The sequence below is a fragment of the Triturus cristatus genome, chromosome 3_1 (assembly GCF_964204655.1).
Source record: "Triturus cristatus chromosome 3_1, aTriCri1.1, whole genome shotgun sequence".
Lineage (NCBI taxonomy): Eukaryota > Metazoa > Chordata > Amphibia > Caudata > Salamandridae > Triturus > Triturus cristatus.
In genome coordinates this window covers 513,903,863-513,928,354 of record NC_140583.1, presented here as the reverse complement: position 1 = coordinate 513,928,354, position 24,492 = coordinate 513,903,863, and the positions used below count along the sequence as shown (strand labels likewise).

Sequence of the window (24,492 nt, the reverse complement as noted above, 5' to 3'; positions counted from 1 at the left end):
AAACTAACATCCTCTACCTCCACCTCAACAGTACTTCCAGTACTAGATGAAATATTCTCAACTTGGGGAATACCTAATATGTTAAAAACAGACAATGGGCCACCATTTAGCGGAGAGGAGTTTGGAAAATTTATGAACTATTTGGGAATAATACACAGGAGAGTTACTCCAATGTGGCCTAGAGCAAACGGAATGATAGAAAGATTGATGGCAACTATTAAAAAAGCGGTGCAAAGAGCAAAACTTTCACAAATTTCCATAAATCAAGCATTGTGTCAAATTTTAAGAGACTATAGGAACACTCCACATCCATCAACAGGAAAATGTCCTTCAGATCTAATGTTTGGACAGTCAAGAAGAACTCTTTTGCCCCAGTTGCCTCCAATTCCTCCGAGGGTACACAATGAGGTAATGGAAAAAGATAAAGAAGCAAAAGAGAAAATGAAATACTATGCAGAAAAAGGAAAACAATATCAAAGCCAAGATTATCAAGTTGGTGATCTGGTATTAGTTTGGCAACAACAAACAAAAAAATCTCAAACCAGATTTCATCCCACACCGTTAGAAATTAAAAAAGTACAAGGTACAGCAATGACTGCAGAAAATGAAGCTAGAACAATAACAAGAAACAAGTCTTTCTTTAAAAAGATCACATCAAATATTGAAGCTACACGCTCTAATATTTAACAAGAAGAATGGACTCAGAGAAAATCAGAAAGAATTGCCAATCTTCCTCACAAAGACTTGCCTAGACCCAACATCCAAGCCGGAGATTGACTTCACCACCTTTAAAGGCTACAAGATAACTCACAGGGACTGAACCAATAAACACAGTGGTGGGAATGCTATCATCTTCAAGGACACCATACGCTGCATTACCTCCGCAGACCTATCAACCCAGATAATGGAGTATCTGAACTTCCAACTACACACAGACGGAAAAAACACCATCAAAGGCACCCTTGCCTACCGACCTCCAGGACCACACCTCAACTTCTGCAACACCATCCCTGACCTCATCGCCCTGGTTACCATCAACTATGAACACTACATCTACCTAGGAGACATTAACTTTCACCCAACGACACCAGTGACACCAGCACAACCGACCTCCTGGAAAGCATGAGCAACATTAGCCCCAAGCTACTGGCCACCAACCCCACCCACATCGCAGGACAGACGCTTGACCAAATCTTCACATCCAGTGGCAGTGTAAAGTACAAACATGTCTCTCACCTCACCTGGACAGACCATTACAGCGTCGACTTCACCATTTCAGGACCTACCATCACTGGCACTCCACCTCCAGCTCCATGCACAGAAACTGGAAAAACATATCAGAAGACCAGTCGAACCAGGCTCTAAACTTCCACCTCCCAGACACAACATCCAACCCAGAATAGGCCTTGAAGAACTTTTTCCAGTGGATCACTGAATGTGCCAACACAATCGCCCCCGCTACGCAAGCCACATCCAAAAGACCAGCCAGAAGAGCCAGCTCACTCACCGCAAAGTTGAAATCTTCCAAATGCTACTGCCAGCAACTAGAGAGGAAATGGTACACCACCAAAGAGACATGAGACATACCACTTCAAGACAAAACTTAACCAGTACCACCGCCTCCTGAAAGAAACAAAGAAGAGTGCCCTACCTGACCTTATAGAAATCACAAACTGTAATATGGATCTCTTTGCCATTGTAACGGAGTTCTCTAACCCTTCATCTGCCGAGAGCAGCATCACCTCCTCCCAAGAACTGTGTGACACCGAGCCTGACTTCTTCTACGATAAGATCTCAGTCATATAATGTTAAAATCATACACAAAAGGGGACTTTTCACTGACACAATTTTCCATCCCAGTGACTAACAAATATATGGAACTGGCACAATATGAGTCAATAGATTGACACATTAGCACTTTAAAATTAACACCCCTTGTGATACCTGAGGTGAGAACTAGTTCCCCTGCCGATAAAACTAGCCCACTTGATTCTGCTGAGCCCCATTGTTTGAATATTGTTTCTTCCACAACCTAACGATGATGGTCATGTACTGATGGAGAGTTCAGACAGATTTGCTTCTTGGAACATAGAAGGTCTGAATACTAAGATAAATTATCTAGGATGTTTGGGTTTTATCAAAGGTTTTGACTTAATTTTCTATCAGGAAAGCTAAGTCACACACAGGCAATGTATAGATGGGTTTATTTCATACATTTCCCCTTCAGTTCCTGCTAGTTCTAGAACAACCAATGATGGATCCCTTAACCAGGTCTACCTCTCGTTCCCCGCCAGAATCAATTGCACTTATTTGAATTCCAACTGTTATATAATAATGTAATGTCAGTCTCCGATTGTAGGATGCATATTGCATTGAAATATCCATGTAACTCCTCCTTAACAGTTGTAGACATTGTAGGAAAGTAGTATCTGCTTCTTATGGTTACCTCCACATTTTGCGGATGTCACACTGTTTTGGCCTAGTCTGACTGGCATCCTCCTATCCAGGACTCCAGGCTATCTTCTTTCTCCTGTAAATTGACATGCATGTACTTTAGGCACACTCCAGATTGGATTCTAGGGTACCCTTATCAGTCCCTAGTATATGGTACCCCAAGTACCCAGGGCGTGTATTGTACCACCCCTGAGAGGCCATTCAAATTGACACGACAAGCCTGCTACTGCAGACTGTGTAAGCTGGTGCTTGCATCACTTACTTAAGATATAGGTTCACTATATCTATCTAAATCACTACACTTAAATACCTATCTTTCACCCCTATGGCAGGCCTTAACAATCCTGAATGCAGGTTGCTGAGTTTTACATGAGAGGGTGCCCCTGCATGAGCAGAGCCCCTCTGCAGCCTTTGAACACCATTCTCCGGGGTTGTCTGTGATGCAGCCAGACATATATTTTTAAGTGCATTATAACCTCGCGGCAAATGCTAACTTTAAAACGGCTGCTTAGAAACATGTTGTGTTTGGTGTCAAACACCTTGGAATCACACCTCCCCACCAGTAACTGGCGGGGAGGTATGATTCCACCCTTCTGAAGGGACATATGTGGGTCACCGGTATACCCAGTACCAGCTTTCTCGAACTGGGCAGCACAAAAAGGATGCTGCCAGCCATAGACACGATTTTGCTCTCCTGCTGCTGAGCCAAGCTTGTGCAGAGGAAGGCATGACGATAGGCATCCTGTCACAGGGAGGTGTAACCACCTCCCAGATAGGATTCAGTGTAATGGGGCTGGGTGGGTGCATTCTCAGAGTGCCAGAAAGTCTGAACTGGGGGCACATTTGGTGTCCCTGTGAATACTCCAGATCAAACTAGTTCCAGGAGACCTTTGCCACTGCTCTGGACCAAAAATGGACAAAGGACATGGGTGTACCCACCCCTCTGTCCTGCCCCTCCCCTAGGAGATTCCACAGAATCGTTCCAAACCATTCCCATGGGTATAAAGTGGGATACCTGGCTACAGGACTTTAGATTTACCTAGAGAAGATTCTGCTAAGAAGAAACCAAGTACTTCGACTGCCTGTACGACGCTGGACGACTGAAGAATCTCCTTTGGAGTAAAGGAGTTACTCCCCTGCAAAAGCAGGCACCTAAATGCATCTGACCAGTTTGCTTCTCCCAAGCTTCTGAGTACTCTGAAGATTTCAGCAACACAGGAGGTGGGTTCCCTAAGGTCCCTGAGGTTGATCTGCCCTCTCAGCGATTCTGAGACCAGTATCACTGTGCAACCCGAACTCCTGTTCACAAAGTCCATTTGCAGTTGCATATGCTTAGTGATGATTCCTGAGCCTGTGCTTTGGACTCCAAATAGTCCTGACCCCGAGCAGTATTTGAGTGGAAGATTTTCGGCCTCCACTCCACGAGTGTCCTGTGGGCTGGTGCTTTGCAGACTTACTTGAGGTCTCCTTGCGATCCCTGGTCCGTTGGCCTGTGAGTCCTGGTGAGGGTCACCTTGCTAATTCTTGGGCTTACCTAGTTGCTCCAGATGTGCCCTGACTCTCTATGGCTTGGAGAGTCCCTTGGATCTTGCTTGTCCACACCGTAACCTGTTTCCTCTGACCGCATGGGTTGCAGTTGACAGGGCTTGTTGGTGCTCCAGCTGAACATCGAGCCCTCAGCTCTCGACATCCTTCGTGGGCAGCTCACCTCCAGACTTTGGTTGTCCTCGACATCTCCTGGTCCCCGTGGCTGCAGAGTCAAGCAACCCTTCTTCACTCCTGAAGCACCGACATCAGTGGGCATGCAACTACCGAGCTTCTGGTCACCTGAAGTGACCCAGACTCTGTCCCTCTGGTTTCAGGTTCCTCTCACCTTAAATCCAAGCTTGGATTCCACCGGACACTCTTCGCCCTCCTGGCAGCAGTACTTCTTTGCAGCTCTCCATTGAAAACGACGAAGGTTTCCGACACCAATTGACCCCTATACACTCGGCTCAGCTGGGATGTGTAACACGGGTACTTCAGTACTCACTGGTGAGTTGGCCTTAGAACCTCCTAAGTTCCAAAGAGTTTGCTCGAAGTCCTCTTAGAAGTGTCCTTAACTTGTAATTTTCCAACCGCGACTTCCCCATAGAGTTGTACAGAGCACGCATCTGTGTTTCCTCACTGCACCCGTTCTCCGTGGGCTCCCGGTGTCACTCCTCTGGGTGGTTCCTTGGGGTCCCAGCGATTCTACGTACTCTAGGCACTGTGTCTATTAAAGTCATTGTTGTTATACCATTTTTTTAGTACATGGTTGGGTATTCCTGGAGCCTGCTGTGTATTTCGCTATTTATGAATGTTCTATTGATTTAGTAATGTGTGCTTTATGCCCTAGTCTCGTGTAGAAACTAGTAGAGAGTGTTTTATTAATAAATACATATTTTTATATAAACAATGTGGTGGTGATATTCTGGTAAAACAAGCTGCTTTACAGTCCTTCAAGATTAAGCCTGAAGGCTGCTCTCCATAGCTGCTCTCCATAGCTACCACTAGGATAGCTTTCAATAAGGTTGTCTTTGACCTCATACATCATAAGTGTCGTATGGCCTGGTACAAGGTGCCCACTTTAAGACCTTACAACAACTGTTGGAGAAAAACTGACATCATTAATCCAAATAGGCGAAGAAAATGGATGGCTATCATCAAAGGAAGCAAAATTTCTGTTAAATCCACACCCAAGAACACCAATGATATACGTCCTTCCTAAAATTCATAAGGACGCTAACAATCACCCTGGTCGCCCGATAATTTCGGGTGTTAATTCTCTGCTGGAGAGACCAGCTAAATATATTGATGTTTTTCTGAAACCCTTGGCTAGCTCTACCACCAGTTATATTAAAGACACTATGCAAGCCATCAACTTGTTGGAAGGACAACCATTTGATCAAGAAAATTAGATCCTAGTCACCCTGGATATCGTGAGTTTATACACAACATACCACAAGATGAGGGGCTAGAAGCAATGCAGTTCTTTTTGGGTCAACGACCAAGGCCACACGCGGTACCTACATCCTTTTTGATCGACCTTGGCATGTTGTGCCTAAAATATAACTTTTTTGAATTCAACAAAGAGCAATATTTGCAGATTAAAGGCTCAGCGATGGGTTGTCCATTTGCTCCCGAGATGGCAATAATGTTTATGGCCCTCTACGAAGAACGCTGGATTTACCATAATATTCCTTTGGTGAAACACTGCATTGAAAAAAACCATGGCCCCCAAGAAATGAAATGGACGGTTTTAAAACAGATCAAAGGGGCAATGATTGACACTCTTCTAGCCAATTATGAAGCCAAATATATATTGAAATTGGGAACTACTGATTTTGGGTTAAATGAGCTATCTGAAATCATGCACTGTATCTAAATATTGAACAATCATGTGGTTGGTTACAATTCTGCGTCTTTCTTTCTGTTAATTCTGTATCTGATCGAGTATTAACCATTGTACAGGCGATGTAACAATTGTATGGCCAGCAACAATCGGGTGATGAGTCATCCAACACAATGCATTGTATTTGATTGAACTTTGAACAATGTATAGGCATTACAACAAGCATGAGGGCTGCAACAACTGTGCGTTTTCTTGCACTTGACCTTATATTGAGCATAGTCAATGTATTGCAATAATCCCTATGGGCAGTTATATTTCATTTTCTATTTTTTATAAAATAGAGGTTGTCTTGCATAGAACATATACCTTGTATAAAAGAATGCTCTTTTTCGTAATAGGAGCTTGTTAGATCTATTCTAGTATTCGATAAAGCTTTGTTTCACATTTTTTCTAAAAAAAGACATTCAGTGATCTTGTAGCTAGATGGCGCTGCTCCCTGTTTAGTTATTTTTCCATCCACAGGAAGTCAGGCATTTAAACAAAATCCTATAATGCGCCGGTAGTTAGGGACCCGGAAATGCCCGTTTGACAAAAGCGTTTATCCCGACCGAGCTCTCTCAGACTCGGCGAAAGCAATTCTGCGCCGCGCGCGCCAGATGAAAAATTCTGGTGACTATACCCGCCAGTTCACGAAGAACGAGCCGATATCCAGGCAACGTGAGTAGTTAATGTTCATTTTAAAGTACGCCATCATTAACCCGATATATATGACACTGCATGTTATTTTTAAACCACCATTTATGTGACTCCAAGCATAAGTTCAGCTTACCGGGTTTATTCAAATAGACGGTTGTAAGTTTCATCCAGACCTTGATGGACGCGCTGATACTTCGGCGAGGCGAGTATCCCAGGCTCATTTTGAAACACGCCAGTACAAGCGAACGCGATGCACGCCCAGACATGACATCTTTAAACCATCAGTTATGCGACTTACAGCATATGTTTAGTATGCTTGTTCCGTTTAATGACAAAGAGTTATCGATTACTGCTATTCACACTTCATGCTCACTTTTATGCGCTCATAATGAGAAATAGCGCTGATTTTATGCTAAATGTTATTGAACAATTCACAGCACTTTTCCTTTTCTTTTCTTTTTAAGATACCTTAAAGGTCCTGTTTAGGTGCAGGCCAACTACTTTGCATCTTATACTGAAACACGTGTGCACTATTATTGAATGTATATTTTTGCGTCCCCCAACAACATCGCACAAAAAACAAGCGCCGTCTCTTTGTCTCTAGCCAGAGTAAAAATGTATATCAGTTTGAGACATACTCTGTAGGCTCTGTTCAATTCCAGGCTATTTGTATCAATGCTTGACGAGACGTAGCAAGACAAAAGGATTAACATCCATTTGCAATGTCTATTGAAGTCTCTATGCGTACAGAGAGATATATACACATATATATATATATTTTTCATTTTACAGAGATTTAAAACTATAGGCAGCGGCTGCCGCCTATTTTTAGAACGAACTGGTTTCTTCAGAAAGCGATCTTCGATTCCATCTTTTCAGGTATGGAAGTTCTCAGTTTTGCCCTTTTCCTTGTAAGATGCACATTTTTTCTTTCATAGTTGGTATGATGGACTACATTTCTAGGCACCATACTGATTGGTATTCTTTATTCTTTAGTGTCCTACATAAAGCAGTATAGCCCTGAGGAAGACCTTCCTTGAAATCGTTGTGGTCCCCACACTTGAAGGTCGAAGCGCGTCGGCTCACTTTTTGGTTTAACCCCACCTTCTCAACTTCACACAACTTCCCCTTCTTCTTCTGCACGAGGTCAAGAGCAGCAATAGGACATATGTGTTTGGAGATTTTATGAAATGTCAAAGTGTACCGAATTAATTGTGGTATAACTGTTCGTAATTCATTCTAATGCTACCTCTGACCTCGCCTCTCTTGGACTGTTAAATTGAAATCTAATCGAGGGAACAATAATGTATGGCTTTCCCGATGCATGATGTATATTCGTTTTCTCCAACTTTAGGACCAAAAGATGTCAAGAATTTGTTTAGATTTCATTGTTTGTAAATGTATTAATTATGATTTGATAATGTTTCATGTGTTGCTTTAATTTTTGTGATAATGAAAATGTTGTATCTTTAAAAAAGATAAAAATGTTGTTCTTTTCAATAAAAAACAAAAAAGTGGCAATGGTCATAAATAATTGAATTAAACATATATTAAATATTTTTTGATAAAATCTCATTGGTGATGGCAATTAGTTTTTGTATATCCAGAATCACAGTTGTGCAAATTTTCTTTATGCAATACTGTTCCGTAGTGGAACTTAAGTGTAGGCAACATACTGGGTCTAGACTTTAAGTGAATATATACATATCTATGGTCTCAAGGGCACCTTTGTTTGTGCTCACTTTAACTAGTGGACAGCATATACCAACCCACCTTCTCACATTGGTGTGCAGCGGTTGGGATTCAAGCTTGCTATTGTTTTACCAGATAAATCTCATTGAATGATTAACTGAAAACCACTAAGTATTATGTACATATAATACAATCAAGATTAGAATAAAGTAAGTTCTACTGAACTTGGAGTTGGGCAAGACAAGGATCTAGCACACCCTTTCTCAAACTCAAGAGAGTTTAGTCTCCACTGGGTTAGGTAGGTGCCTATACCACATAAAACTAGTATGTCTTCTAGAGAAGGACCCAGTGGATCTCTGCCAAATAGGTACAATGGTATTACATTTTTAGGATTGAAAGCTATGTGTGTGTCTAGGAAGTTGAGGACAGGGAGAAGTGCCAACACCCAACACCTCATAGATATATTGCTTCTAGCTGACCTCAGAAAGACCACAGGGTCTGAGGAGGTAGGTAGAGTGGGTGGAACAGGGAATGAGGAAAGACCAGAAAGTGAAAACTTTTTTGACCTAGACTCAAACCCTGACCAGGAGAATCAAAATGATTCTAACCTGGGCAACATAGATCTTCCTTTAGGTGGGAGAGAAGCCCCCAGTGGCCCTCTCTTTACTCCAACAGGAAGAGTACAGAGTTTACCTAGAAGATCCAGAACTCCCTCTGCCACTCAGGTACTTCTGTATGGACTTCCATATCAAACTAGAGGGAATCCTCTTATGATAAGCAGTGCCAATTTCTGGAGTTTGAGAGAGTGAAGCTCAGGCTCAAGAAAGAGCAATTGGCCCTAGACAGGGAATCCCTAGAGCTCCAAAGAGATACAAGTAGATTGGGACTAGAGTCCCATGGTAGCAGCAACAGTGTCCCTAGAACTAGAGAGTATTCTCATGATCATAGGAACCTGAACAAGATAGTCCCTCCCCATCAAAGTGGGGATGACATCCACAAATGGATAACTGCACTAGAGAGGACCTGTAAGGTACACATGGTTCCTCAAGAGCAGTGGGCAGCTATCTTGTGGCTCTCCTTTGCTGACAGAGGTAGAGATAAGCTCCTCATTGTTAGAGAAGAGGATACTGATAATTATTCAGTCTTGAAGAGTGCTCTCATTGATGGGTTTGGCTTAACCCCTGAACAGTACAGGATTAAGTTCAGAGACACCAAGGAGGCACAGACTCAGGACTGGGTTGACATTGTAAATTGTGCTACTAAGGCTTTGGAAGGCTGGTTACTTGTCAGTAAGGTGTGCGATTTTAAAGGATTGTACAATTTAATTATGAGGGAGCTGATCCTTAAATAATTGCCAAAAATCAGTTGTTGAATCAGTACTTGGTTGATTCTGATCTGACCTCTTCCCAATAATTGGGAAAGAAGGCAGACAAATAGGTCAGAACCAGGGTGAAGCAGAAACCTCAGAATCAAGGTGGGGACCAAAAGAAGGAAGATGCTAAAACCTCAGATAACTGCGGGGAGAAGGGTAAAGACCAGAAGTCTTCACAAGGGCCCCAAAAACCTGCATCTGGGGGTGGGGGGAGTCACAGTTTACTAAAGGAAAAGGCAAAAAGAAACCTTGGTGTCATATCTGTAGAGACGAGACACATTCGACAAAAGATGCCAGTTGTCCAAGGGCCAAGGAATCTACTTCAGCCACCACTGCCCCTAAATCAACTGTTCCCCCTAGTTCAGTTCCAAGTGGTGGTGTGCAGAACAAGGGTATAGTAGGGCTAACCCTGGGATCTGAGATGGAGTCTGGCCTAGTCAGAATTCCAACTCAGGCTGTGTTGGTCTGTGATGGATGCATGGATATTGCCTCCTTATTTGTCAGTCCCAGCAATCTGGGCAAATACAGACAACAACCTTTGATCAATGGTAAGGAGGTCATGGCACACAGGGACACAGGTGCAAGTGTCACAATGGTCAAAAAGATCTTGTGGACCCTGATCAGATCATACTTGGTGAGATGTACCAAGTGACAAATGCAAGCAATTTCAGGACAGACCATTCCTTTGAAGTTGTGAATTTCACCTGGAGAGGGGTTACTGGCCCTAAGAAAGTTGTGGTTAGCTCAGACCTCCCTGTTGAATGCTTATTGGGCAATGATTTGGAAACTTCAACTTGGGCTGAAGTGGAACTCAGGACACATGCAGAAATGCTGGGCATCCCTGCAGATGTGTTTGACATGACTAGGTCACAGGCAAAAATGTCTTCCACTGAACAGGCCGTGGATCCTGAAAAGATGGACCAGGTGCCCTCCAAGAGAAGGAGCAGAGGGGGTAAAGCAGTGCCTTCTCCCCTGCCTCAGAGTGAGGATCAGTCTCTTGAGGGAGATTATCTCAGTCCCTTTGAAGGAACTGTCTCAGAGGAACTTGAACCTGATCAGGTTGAGTTCTTGGGGACAGGGGGCCCTTCCAGGGCAGATCTGAGCCAGGAGCAGCTGAACCGCCCCTCTCTTGAACCCCTCAGACAGCAAGTTGCTGCTGAGGCTGCTGGGAGTGCCAGTGGACCCCATAGGATCTACTGGGAGGATGGACATCTGTATTCAGAGGGTAGAGACTCCAAGCCTGGTGCTTCCAGGAGGTTGGTTATACCTCTGAAGTTTAGAGACTTCCTATTAACACTGGCACATGACATCCCATTAGCAGGACACCTAGGCGAAAGTGAGACCTGGGACAGGCTTGTCTCTCATTTGAATGGCCTCTCCTGGGATTATTTTCCAGAGTGGGTTTCCCTAAGGAGGTAGTATCAGACAGAGATGCAAACTTTATATCTGGTTATCTGACTGCTATGTGGAAGGAGTGTGGAGTGAACTACAAATTCACCACACCCTATCACTCACAATGCAATGGGTTAGTTGAGAGATTCAACAAAACCCTAAAGGGCATGATTAAAGGTCTCCCTGAAAAGCTTAGGCACAGATGGGACATCCTTTTGCCCTGCCTTCTCTTTGCCTACAGATAGGTTCCTCAGAAGGGGGTTGCTTACAGCCCTTTTGAACTTCTGTTTGGACATACAGTTAGGGGTCCCTTATGTTTGGTTAAGGAGGGATGGGAGTATCCTCTCAAACCACCTAAACAGGTCATAGTGGACTATGTACTTGGTCTCCGCACCAGGATGACTGAGTACATGAAGAAGGCATCCAAAAACCTTGAGGGTAGCCAGGAATTGCAAAAGGCCTGGCATGACCAAAATGCTGTTTTGACTGCATACCAGCCAGGACAGAAGGTATGGGTGTTGGAGCCTGTGGCTTCAGCAGCTCTCCAAGATAAGTGGAGTGGGCCCCATACTATTCTTGAGCAACAGGGAGAGGTTACCTACCTGGTGGACATTGGAACTCCCAGGAACCCCCACAGGGTGCTCCATGTGAACAAGCTCAACCCATATGTGGACAGGGCAGCCATGGGCTTGCTCATGGCCACTGATGAGGGACAGGAGGAGGAGAGTGACCCACTCCCTGATCTCCTCTCACAGAACCCTGATGACGGTTCAGTTGATGGAGTAGCCTTGGCAGGCAGCCTCCCTGAACAGCAACAGACTGATTGCAGGAAAGTCCTCAATCAGTACAGACATATGTTTTCTCTGACTCAAGTCAGACTACCTGTTATACACATGAGGTGGACACAGGTAACATTCTGCCTCTTAAAAATAAGATTTACAGGCAACCTGATCATGTCAGGGACTGTATCAGGACTGAAGTCCGGAAAATGTTGGAACTGGGAGTGATTGAGCCCTCAGATAGCCCTTTGGCTAGTCCAGTAGTGTAAGTACCAAAACCTCACACCCAGGGTGTGAAGAGAGAGATGAGGTTCTGTGTTTACTACAGGGGACTCAATGCAGTCACTAAGACTGATTCTCATCCAACTAATTGATACTTTGGCCTCAGTCAAGTTCTTAAGTACATTTGACCTGGCAGCTGGTTACCGGCAAATCAGATTAGCTGAGGATGCAAAACCAAAAACAGCATGTTCAACCCCTGGTGAGCACTACCAATTTGTGGTGATGCCTTTTAGCTTGAAGAATGCACCTGCCACATTTCAAAGGCTAGTGAATTAAGTTCTCACAGGTCTGGAATCCCATAGTGCAGCTTATCTAGATGATATTGCTGTCTTTAACTCCACCTGGGAGGATCACCTGGTCCACCTGAGAAATTTTTTAGAGGCCCTGCCAAAGGCAGGCCTCACTATCAAGGCCACCAAGTGCCAGATGGGGCAGAGTAGGCTTGTATACCTAGGCCACCTGGTAGGTGGACGACAGGTTCAAGCATTGCCGAGCAAAATCCAAACCATCATGGATTGGGTTGCTCCAACCACCCAAACTCAGGTCAGAGCTTTCATGGGCATGGCTGGGTCCTACAGGAGGTTTGTCAAAGGTTATGGATCCGTAGTGACCCCTTTGAATGATCTAACTTCCAAAAGAATGTCTAAGAAAGTTCAGTGGACAGTTAGCTGTCAAAAGGCATTTGATGACCTGAAGCAGGCCCTGTGCACTGCTCCCATTCTGCAAAGTCCTGACTATTCCAAACAATTCATTGTTCAAACTGATGCATCTGAGTTGGGAGTAGGGGCTGTGTTATCACAACTGAATGAAGAGGGTCAGGATCAGCCAGTAGCTTTTATAAGCAGAAGGCTGAACCCCAGAGAGAAACGTTGGTCAGCTATTGAGAGGGAAGCCTTTGCTGTGGTTTGGGCTCTGAAGAAGTTGAGGCCATACTTGTTTGGCACTCACTTCACTCTTCAGACGGACCATGAGCCGCACTTATGGCTAAAACAGATGAAGGGTGAAAACCCCAAACTTTTGAGGTGGTCCATTTCCCTACAGGGGATGGACTATACAGTGGAACTTAGACCTGGGAGTAACCATGCCAATGCAGATGGACTCTCCAGATATTTCCACTTAGAACATGAAGACACAACTGGTCAAGGTTAGTTTAATGTTCTTACCATTTGGGGTGGGGGGTTGTGTAGGAAAGTAGTATCTGCTTCTTATGGTTACCCTCAATTTTTGCTGATGTCACACTGCTTTTGGCCTATCCTGCTATCCAGAACCTCAGTCTATTTGCTTTCTCCTGTAAATTGATATGCATGTAATTTAGGTACACTCCAAATTGGATTCTGGGGTACCCTTATCAGTCCCTAGTTGATGGTACCCCATGTACCCAGGGCATAGGTATCCCAGAGGCATCCCATGGGTTGAAGCATGTATTTTGCCACCCCTGAGAGGCCATTGAAATTGACACAACAAGCCTGCTACTGTAGACTGTGTAAGCTGGTGCTTGCATCACTTACTTAAGATATAGGTTCACTATAACTATCTAAATCACTACACTTAAATACCTATCAGTCACCCCTATGGCAGACCTTAACAATCTTGAAGGCAGGGTGCTGGGTTTTATGTAAGAGGGTGCCCCTGCATGAGCAGAGCCCCTCTGCAGCCTTTGGAGACCATTCTCTGGGGTTGTCTGTGATGCAGCCAGACATATATGTTTAAGTGCATTATAACCTCGCGGTAAATGCTAACTTTAAAATGGATACTTAGGAACATGTCATGTTTGGTGTCAAATACCTTGGAATCATACCTGCCTGCCAGTAACTGGAGGGCAGGTACGATTCCATCCTTCTGAAGGGACATATGTGGGTCACCGGTATAACCAGTACCAGCTTTCTTGACCTGGGAAGCACAAAATGGATGCTGCCAGCCACAGACACTATTCTGCTCTACTGCTGCCGCGCCAATCTTGTGCAGAGGAAGGCATGGCAATAGGCATCCTGTCACAGGGAGGTGTAACCACCTCCCAGACAGAATTTAGTGTATTGGAGCTGGGTGGGTGCACTCTCAGAGTGCCAGAAAGTCTGCTCGGGGGGCACATTTGGTTTCCCTGTGCATAGTCCAGCTCAACCAGTTCCAGGAGTCATTTTCTCCTGCTCTGGTACAAAACTGGACAAAGGACATGGGTGTAGCCACCCCTCTGTCCTGCCCCTTCCCTAGGAGGATCCACAGAATCTTTCCAACCCCTTCTCATGGGTATAAAGTGGGATACCTGGCCACAGGACTTTGTATTTTACCTGGACCAGAGTCTACTAAGAAGAAACTAAGTACTTCAGCTGCCTGCACGACGCTGGACGACTGAAGAATCTCCCTTGGTGTAAAGGAGTTACTCTCCTGCAAAAGCAGGCACCTAAACGCATCTGACTGGTTTACTTCTCCCGAGCTCCTGAGGACTCAGAACATTTCAGCAACACAGGAGGTGGCTTCCTGAAGGTCCCTGAGGTTGATCTGCCCTCTCAGCGGTTCTGAGACCGGTATCCCTCGTGGGGACCGTGCAACCCAAAACCCTGTGTACCACGTCCATTTGCAGTTGCATATGCTTAGTGACGATTCCTGAGCCTGTGCTTTGGACTCCATTCAGTCCTGACTCCGAGCAGTATTCGCACTGAAGATTTCTGGCCTCCACTCCACGAGTGTCCTGTGTGCTGGTGCTTTGCAGATTTTCTTGAGGTCTCCTCGCGATCCCTGGTCCGTTAGCCTGTGGGTCCTGGCGAGGGTCACCTTGCTAATTCTTGGACTTACCTGGTTGCTCCATATGTGCTCTGACTCTCCATTGCTTGGAGAGTCCCTGGACCTTGCTGGTCCACACCGTAACCTGTTTCCTCTGACCGCATGGGTTGCAGTTGCCAAGGCTTGTTGGTGCTCCAGCTGGACATCAACCCCTCAGCTCTCGACATCCTTCATGGGACAGCTTACCTCTGGGCTTTGGTTGTCCATGACATCTCCTGGTCCCCGTGGCTGCAGACTCAAGCAACCCTTCTTCACTCCTGAAGCACCGACATCAGTGGGCATGCAACTACCGAGCTTCTGGTCACCTGAAGTGACCCAGACTCTGTCCCCTCTGCTTTCAGGTTCCTCTCACCTTGAATCCAGGCTTGGATTCCACCGAACACTCTTCGCCCTCCTGGCAGCAGTACTTCTGTGCAGCTCTCCATTGAAAACAACGAAGGTTTCCGACACCAATTGACCCCTATGCACCCAGCTCCTCTGGGATAGGTAACACAGGTACTTCAGTACTCACTGGTGGGTTGGCCTTAGAAACTCCTAAGTTCCAAAGGGTTTGCTCGAAGTCCTCTTAGAAGTGTTCTTAACTTGTAATTTTCCAACCGCGACTTTCCCATAGAGTTGTACGGAGCAAGCATCTGTGTTTCCTCACTGCACCTGTCCTCCGTGGGCTCCCTGTGTCACTCCTCTGGGTGTTTCCTTGGGGTCCCAGCGATTCTACGTGCTCTAGGCACTATGTCTATTGAAGTCGTTGTTGTTATACCATTTTTTTAATATATGGTTCGGTCTCCCCCTTGAGCCGGCTGTGTATTTCGCTATTTACGAATGTTCTATTGATTTAGTATTGTGTGCTTTATGCCTTAGTCTCATGTAGAGACTAGTAGAGAGTGTTATATTAGTAAATACATATTTTTATATAAACACTGTGTGGTTCTCCTTTCATTTAATAATTTAGGAGATGATATTCTGGTAAAACAAGCTGGTTTACATTCCTTCAAGATTAATCCTGAAGGTTGCTCTCCAGAGCTACCACTAATCATAAGGGTTTTGTGGCCTGGTGCAAGGTGCCCACTTGAACTAGTGGCCAGCATATACCAAACCACCTTCTCACAAACAAGAACAAGGGGGTTTTGCCTAGATGGGATCAAGTTGAGTGACAAGAAAAGACTGCTAATTGATCTCATCTCTAGCGACAATATCAAGTGTCAAATGTGCCTGGATGTGGAAGCCAACACAGACCAAATTATTAATTGTTCTACTACTCTATGCAGCTCAATTAGGGCACTTCAATCGGCTTCCATTAAACCGTGCAAGGCAAGGCTGGCTTGATGGTTTAACAAGCATTGCTCCTAAGCCCATTGCAATTTGATGAAGGCACTTAAATAAAACCCTAGGAACATTGATAAGATCCATATGTGCAGGCTGACATTTATAATGGCTATTGCTGATCGAAAGAACACTTGTAAATCGATTTTAGTTGCCAGTGCGCATAAAAATAAAGGCGCTTAACCAACCCTATTTTAAGGACTCAACGAAGTCTGGCCTTGATTTTGTCTTCCACCCTGATAACTGGATTAATCATTTCATCTGGTTTTGTGGTTGGTCCTTCCACCCAGATGACTGCGGTATTGACAAAAAGGATAAAGTGGCGCGGTAGTTCAAAGGTCTTGAGGTAGCTCTACAACATGTTATGACTGCTCTAAACAGGTGTCCCAAGGGAAAGTCCTTCTTTTGACAAATGTATTGAAGGACATTGGTTTTTCAGGCCACCTTCTCCTGGGTCTCATGGAGCCATTATGGCAATCTTCTGAAAGGGCTCCTACAACCCAATTTCACTTATTTTTTGGACTGCTAAAGCAATGAGCAGGATTCTCTTGGATTGCTTGGAGACTAAGGAACAAGACAATTATATATTGCCCAAAAAAACAGTTCGGATTTATGGCTGGCCACCGCACAGTTGAGCAGTACCTCAACCTGTACCTCCTTATAAATAGGTACTCTATAGACAAAGAAGGGAGCATTTACCTAGCTTTCATGAATCTTAACTCAGAATTCTTCTCCTCTCCTATGAAGATAAATAGACCTCATTCTCCTCCTCTCGGACAACACATCCCAAAAAATAAGTTTACCTCCTGCATAACTGAAGTCACTAACTGGTTGAAAGTCAACTGTCTCAAGCTCAACACTGACAAGGCAGAAGTAGTGAATCTGTCAAGAACACCTTACCATGGGACTCCAAATGATGGCCAGATGAACTTGGACCAGGACCCACACCCAGCACCCTTGTCAGGTACCTCAGAATAATTATCGACAGCAAACTGAATATGACCGCACACATTAACACAGTCACTGCATCCTGCTTCCACACCCTGAAGATGCAGAGGAACATCTCCAAATGGTTTGCAGGCAAGACTAGAAAAACTGCCACTCAGACCCCAGTCAACAGCAAGATGGACTATGGGTACACACTCAACACTGGGATCACCAAGTAAATAATTAGACAACTATAGACCAGAAAGCAGGGCTGGAAGCTATGCTTTACCACTTGGGACTCCGTGAGCATTGCAAAATGACACTGAAAATCCACTTGTGCTAAGTCAATCTCAGGATAGGCTCTATCTGACAAGCTATATTTTCCAGCAGTCTATGAACTCTTATGTTATCGTGATACAACACAGCTGCAGCCAGGACCATGTTCCATGAGTCTAGAAATTATTTGAAGAACATTGAGAATATAGAGAATTTTTCTGAAAGTCAAGTTGTGTAGTGAATATGAGCTTTGAACTATTCTAGAAATTGTAGTATTGTTGCATTACACCCAAGATTGTATCCTGTGACTGAAAAGGAAAGATTCTTAATTCAGGAATATGTTGCTTGTGCAATGCATATATGAGTATCCATAATGTTATTAGAGTGCGAGGAATGCTTATAAAAGTAGCTAAAATATAAATTAAAGTATATTAAAATTTGCTAGTTGACTTGTGTGACAACAAAGAGTGCATAGTGATGAAGCTTAAGATGGTAATGCTATACATAGAGAGAAATGTTGGTGAACATATCTTGAAGATACTTACAAGTTCCTCAAAGTACCGAGAGTTGGCTACAGAGAAATATTGCTAATGCATATCTATTCACTGTTCTAGTTACATGCAGGACTTTCCTGGCAAATTACTGATGCTGTCTCCACTATTGTATACACCACCTACATCCAGTAGACATCAGTGCACCGCTTACATGAGTCAGAGTGGTGTAGCTCAGTGTCTCTATTTTCTCTCATCCCATTTCCCTTTCCCCATTTCTAACACTGGTTTCTATATTCTTGTGTATGTGGTCATTGGTAGAGGTGAAGAGAGTTAAATATAGTGCATCATTGCATTGCATTGTGAAGATGTCAGCCACACTTCTTCATTCAGTTGTCAGTTTAACTATAAAAGAGCAAAACACTTTTAAAAATATTGCATATGAAAGCATAAAAACCATTTATGATACAGTTAAACACAAATCAATACCAGCAAAAAATGCCATTACATACATGTGCAAAATATTGTAGAAGATTATTCAAATTGCTAGATGTCATACAATTTTAAAAGACAATTGTAAAGAAACAATAAAACAACTCTCTGCTATAACAGCAAACATTTGTATGTGCAAACAGGCAGGGAAAATCAAGTAACAGGCAACAAATAACAGGACTAATGCAAGAGGCCAATATCACATCACCTAAGAAATATGAATCAATGGTAATGACTGGATAAAAAGCAAGGCTTATCTACATTGCCTGATATTCATGTGTCTCTAAATTGCCATCTGGAAACACTTACTAATCAGCACATATAATTTATAAAAATAGTATGAAGTGCATTGTAAGCTGAATAGAACAAGCTTCATATAGACACACTGAGAGGCTGGCATGATAAAAAGAAGGTTCAGGAAAAGCAACCATAAAATGTACTACATTTAGCCTCAGATTTCAGGTGCTCCAGCGTTCTCCAACTAAAGGAGTCATCAAACTGTATCCCCAGTAATGGAAAGGTGGAAATTAGACAGATTTTATTATTAGTGGTCATATACAATATAGATTGGATTTTTGTGGTCCACAAACCATTATATATGTCTTAGAATGGTTTATTGTTAAATGTAAATTCACCATGAAAATGGATCTAACAGTCTCTGTAACCTAAGGAGGGGTCTGAGCTTCGAAAACCACATCATCGGCGTAAAGGAGTATGGGTTTATAATGACTGGCTATGCGAAGGACATCAAAACCAAATTTAACCAAATGTTTATCAAGTCCAGTGATATATGTAGCAAATAAAAAAGGCACAAAAATGCAACTTTGCTGTACACTAATGGCTAGTTTAAAAGGTGTTGTGGTCTGTTGAGCCATATCCGACATTAGTGGTGACTTTGTTGTGTAGTTGCCTAACACTATTTGACAATTTTAACCACCATCCCCAGATCAAGTATAATATCCCAAAAATTGAAGACATTTACATGATAATGTTATGTTATATTATGTGTATTTGTAAAGTGCACTGTCACCCGCAAGGGTATTTTGGCACTGAGCAGGTGTGTGTGTCTAGCCCTGCCTTTTTGTAGGTTGGTTAATTGAAAAGGCAGTTCTTCTACTTTCTGCACAATTAAAGAAGAGAGGACAAGGCTCTGATATGGAGTGGATGGCTATCCATTCTTTTGGCGTGATGTAAGATAATACCCATCCTCCTGATCTGGTTCTGCATGGGATGTATGCTAATAGGAGTCCTGCAGAGGGAAGATAGCTGGCCGGTTGATGGAAGGAGATGCAACTGTTCAGAAGGTGGGGCCTAACTTGCGAAGTGTCATGAATGTGTGTGAAGAGTTTTTAATGAGTACGCTCATGTATCAGGAGCCAGTGGAGCTCCCTGAGGTGTGGTTGTATGTGAGTTTTGTGGGAGGTTGAGGATGAGTTACGCTGCAGATTTCTGGATAGCTTGTATTCTTGTAGGTTGTTAGCCAGAGGGCTGATGCGTACGTTGAAAAGGGTGGAGCTGAGTGATGAACCTTAGGGCTCTCTGCAGATGAGGTTTTGGGCTTCTGAGGAATAAGGTATCAGGCTGATGGCTTGTGTTTATGTCAATTTAAAAGGAGCTGATAGCAGGTCCTTGGATGCCAATCTCCTGCAGGCACCTGATGGGGATGGGGATGGCGTGTGAGAATGTTTCAAATGCTGCAGCGATATCTAAGAGAATGAAGGCTGCTGTGTCTCTTCTGTCATAAATTGGGCAGCTGTTGTCTGTGTCAGTGATGAGTGCTGTTTCTGAGAATGGTTGGGCTTCAGTAAGGACTGTATGGTGTCAAGGAACTGGTGTTTGCTGAGGTGCTCGGTGATGTGTCAGTTGATCCATTTCTCTAAGACCTTTGCCAGGTATGGTAGGAGAGAGATAAGTTTCTAGTTGAAAAGCTGGCTAGGTGAGTAAATTATTTCTTGAGAAGAGGCATGATGGTGGCATGTCTCTAGGTATCCAGGAATTTGGCTGAGTCAATGGCAGCACAGAGGATGGGTGTTAGTGATTTGCAGATTGGTAAAGGCGTGGTGGGGCAAGGGTCAGATGTCACTCTAATGGATAGTATTTATAGTAGCATCAATTTAGACTGTGGAGACATCAGGCCACAAGGTCAGGGCTCGTTCTTTAGCTGTGATGAGATGGTGAGTTGTGACTGGGTCTAGTTGAGGGTTGATGTTAGTGTGTATGAAGGAGGTTTAATTCCAGAAGAATTCCAAGAGCTTGTTGCATAAGTCTTGTGAGGGGGTGAGGTGACTGGTGGCAGATGGAGGCATGGTGAGTTCTTTGATGATGGATAAGATTTCCTTGCTGCTGTTAGTGGTGGCGTTGATGGGATCTACAAGAGCTGTGCACTTGATGTTTTGTATTGGCTGGTGGTAATGTCTTAGGGCTGTTTTGAAGATGTCCACTTGAAGATTTGAAGATTGTCAGTTGCTTGCAGTGGTGTTCTGTCCGATTGAGTTCCTCGATGTAGCTACTGGCCTGTGGTTGAGCCTTGCTGTTGGGTTGCACTTGAGAGAAGCCTGGGTGTCGAGGCTAGTGGTGTTTCAGCGGTTGAGATTCTAGGTGGCTTTCAACAAGTTCCAGGTGTGCTTGTGCTGGTATGTGGAGAGGGCAGAAGCCCATTTATATTCTGTGAATCTTTTGCAGCTGCAGTGGGCACTTCAGTGGTGGTAGGTCTGTGATAGTGCGGGATTGATATGCTGAAACTGACAAGGGCATGATCTGTCCAGGGCATAGTTGCTGGCTTGTCAACTGTGATGTTGCTGATTGAGGAGAAAATTGGGTCTAATATGTGTTCCGTTGTGTAGGTGTGTTCGGTAATGGTTGGATGAGGCTAAGGTTTCCTATAAGGAGTATAGAGTTTGGGTCGGTGCGGTCTACCAGGTCAAAGTTAAGGCTTTCAAAGAAGATGAAGGTGCTGACGCTGATGATTTGAGGTACAAAGTTCGCGATGTCACTGGCGAAATTGCTGCGGGGTCCAGGTGATGTGTATACGAGGGTTCCGCCCAAGTAGAAGTTTGATGTGAATGCTCCATCCATGTTATGATGTAGTCGCAGTGCAGAAAGTGGCAGCCAGGGTTGAGAGCACGGAGGAGCGTGGCACAGTAGCAGGTGGTAGGATGAGAACCAGGGTTTCAGGTCCTAGTGGTAGAAGAGATTGCCATTGGCACACCATTGGCGTGTCCACACTGCAGTCACTATTAATGAGGTCCTGGTAGGGTGGAGGACATATGAGCTGGAAGCAAGTGGTGTTACTTCCTGGGTAGATGGACGATACGAAATCCAGTGATGCCACTTCCTGTGCAAATGGATAGTGGGAAATCCAGTGATGTTACATCCTCTGCAGCTCTGCAGATGAGTAATGGGAAATTAAATCCTCTTATTTTTGTTATTCTTTTAAAGAATGTTTTGATGAGAAACCAGAGATATTATTCCGGTGCAGATGGACAATGGGAAATCCAGTGATCTCACTCTCTGTGCAAATGGATGATGAGAAATCCAGTGATGTAACTTCCTGTGCAGATGGCTGATGGTAAATAAATTCCTATTGATTAGCTTCTTCTTTTAAATATTTTTTGGATAGGAAACCAGAGATGTCAATTCCTGTGCAGATGGAGGATGGAATATCTATGCAGATGGGTGATGATAAAGAAATCTCACTTCACCTTACCACTCACCAGTCAAAAATGGGTTGCAACAAATAAAAAATGGGACGTTCTAACCCATCATCATTTTGCAGCTGCAAGAGGACTGTACCAATAAAACTCTCTGTAGCATCCATCTCATCAATACATTTTCTTGTGGTTTCTTCAGGCCATAGTATTGTTGCTTGATTGAAAACCTGTTTAATTCTCTTAAAGCCTGTACCTTCTAAGGCATCCCACTAGAAACCTTGACTGAGCATTTCCTTTCTTAAAAATCTGGTCATTTTATCGTTAGATGAGCAAAGTCACAAATAAACTGCTGATAGAAATTGGTGACTCTGGGGAAGCACTGAGTCTCATTGTTGCTGGAAGGAATTGGCCACTCCTAAATTGCCTTTACCTTTCGAGGAGCAATAGACAGATCTTGACTATTTAATCTGAAAGCCGAGTATTCAACTTCAGAAAGATCAAACTCACATTTCTCTGGCTTGCTAAAGAGTTGATATTATCTAAGTTTGATTAGTACATGCATGACTTGTTGATACTTTTTTGGAGTTCATGTAATAAACTAAAATATTATCCAAATAGACAACTACAAATTGATTCAGCCTATTGGAAAAGGCTTGATCCATAAACTGCTGAAAAAGAGCTGGATCATTATTCAATCGAAAAGGTATCATTCAGCCTTGAAAGCTGCTTTCCATGTGCCACCTTCTTTATGCAGAGAATATGATATGCTCTTGTGAATCTAATTTTGTTTAAATCTTAGACTCTCGCGCAGACTACAAAACATCCTTAATCAAAGGAAGGGGATTGCAGTTCTTGATATTAATTTTGGTCAATCCTCTATAAACAGGTACAATAACAAAGCACCAGCAGGAGATAAAGACCGTGTTATAAGTCCATGTTGCAGATTTCCATGCCGACATTGTCTAAGGACTTCCTTACAGATTCTAAGAGGGAACATATTCTTCTAAATCAAACAGCAGCTCCTGGTAAACAGGAATACCACAATAAGTTTCTGTATCAGAAGGCAAATTAATTTATTTGGATTCTCGAAGAAGAGATCAGCATATTAATTGCACTTACAGGAAACATTTTTAAATAAGTTTTCATTCTAGAATTATAGAGTGACTGACCCAAATTGGGAAGGAAAATAAATTGTTCTATTTCCCAAATTATCTAAGGAGTATGGTGTACCAGCCATTGAACTTTTAGGATTAAACTATGATTAGGTGAAGTAATGAAATCAAAATAGACAGTTTCTTGATTGTAACCAAAGTCACTTTTAGAGGTACCATCCCTTCTTTTACTGGTCTCATTTGATATGTCATCTTTGATGTCATTGACCATGACATTAGTGATGTAATATGTGAGGTCATAAGCAGTGCATTGCCGGGGTGTAAGTTATAGTTACCTTGTGTCATTATAACTGCTGAATTTCACTGGCTTTGCATGAGTGAAATCTGAGCCTAACTATAACATGCCTGTAACCTTTGTTGTTTCAGTTAATTCCTAAGTTTCACACAGAGCCCGGGCATGTGTCCCTAGGTGCCCTTGTCCCACCCAGGGCAGCCAGTGAGCAGAATGGGGACCGCAGGGGAGCCTTAAGGCCCCTGCGGTCCCAGCCTGTGCCCCGTCTCCTTGGTAGCCAGTATTGCTATTACATATAAAGGTGCTTTGAAGGTTCACTATGCAAAGGTCCGTGACAGTAAGAAACAATTCCTGGCCAGGAAAATTGAACAAGCAGAAAACTGTTCGAAGGAATTGTTTAAGATTGTCAAAGATTTCACGCTTCCCCTTGCCTCAAAGAACCCTTTTTCTCCCATGGCCAAATGGGCAAATGAAATGGCCCAATTCTTTTACAATAAAATCCCAAAAATTCAAGATTCTTTTGGGAGTTCCGGACAGATTTTGATTAGTAGCATGCCTAGCTTTTCTCCTATAAATCCTTCTAGTGGGAATACTTTGATGGAGTTCGTTCCTATGACTAAGGAAACCTCCCTAAAGATCATGACAGTTTTAAAAACTGGATCACCTACTGACCCTATTCTGGCAAAAATACTGGCAACAATTGCCAAAGTAAAAAACCCTGTAGTTAATAAAATATTAAATCTGTCGTTATCCGAGGAAAGGTTGCCTGAAATATAGAAACATGGAAAAATTCTCCCTCTTTTAAGAAAGCTAACTGCGGATCTGTTGGTAGTCAGCAACTACATGCCGATATCTCTTTTACCGTTTTTTTCTAAAGTGGTGGAGAAGTATGTAAATGCAACCCTGACTGATTTTATTGAAGGAAACCGGATGCTTCACCTGAGTCAATCAGGTTTCAGGGCAAATTTCAGTACTGAAACTGCCCTGCTAGAAGTTGTTGAAACCATTAAAAATTCACTTGATACCGGAGGAAAAGCAGTACTGATATTACTGGATTTATCAGTGGGCTTTGATACCGTGCCCCATGATAGGCTCCTTCTTAGGTTGAGGGAGA

At 43.5% G+C, this 24,492-nt stretch overlaps 1 protein-coding gene and 1 long non-coding RNA gene across 4 annotated transcripts in view; one reads left to right on the top strand and one right to left on the bottom strand.

The window, feature by feature from the left end:
• Positions 1-24,492, bottom strand: part of LOC146860512 (aminopeptidase N-like) — an 832,137-nt gene that overhangs the window by 540,751 nt on the left and 266,894 nt on the right. The window lies entirely within an intron of this gene.
• On the top strand, positions 6,406-7,956 carry LOC146860513 (uncharacterized). The gene is made up of 3 exons (XR_014979156.1): positions 6,406-6,544; positions 7,316-7,402; positions 7,520-7,956. It is a non-coding gene; the product is annotated as an uncharacterized LOC146860513 (long non-coding RNA).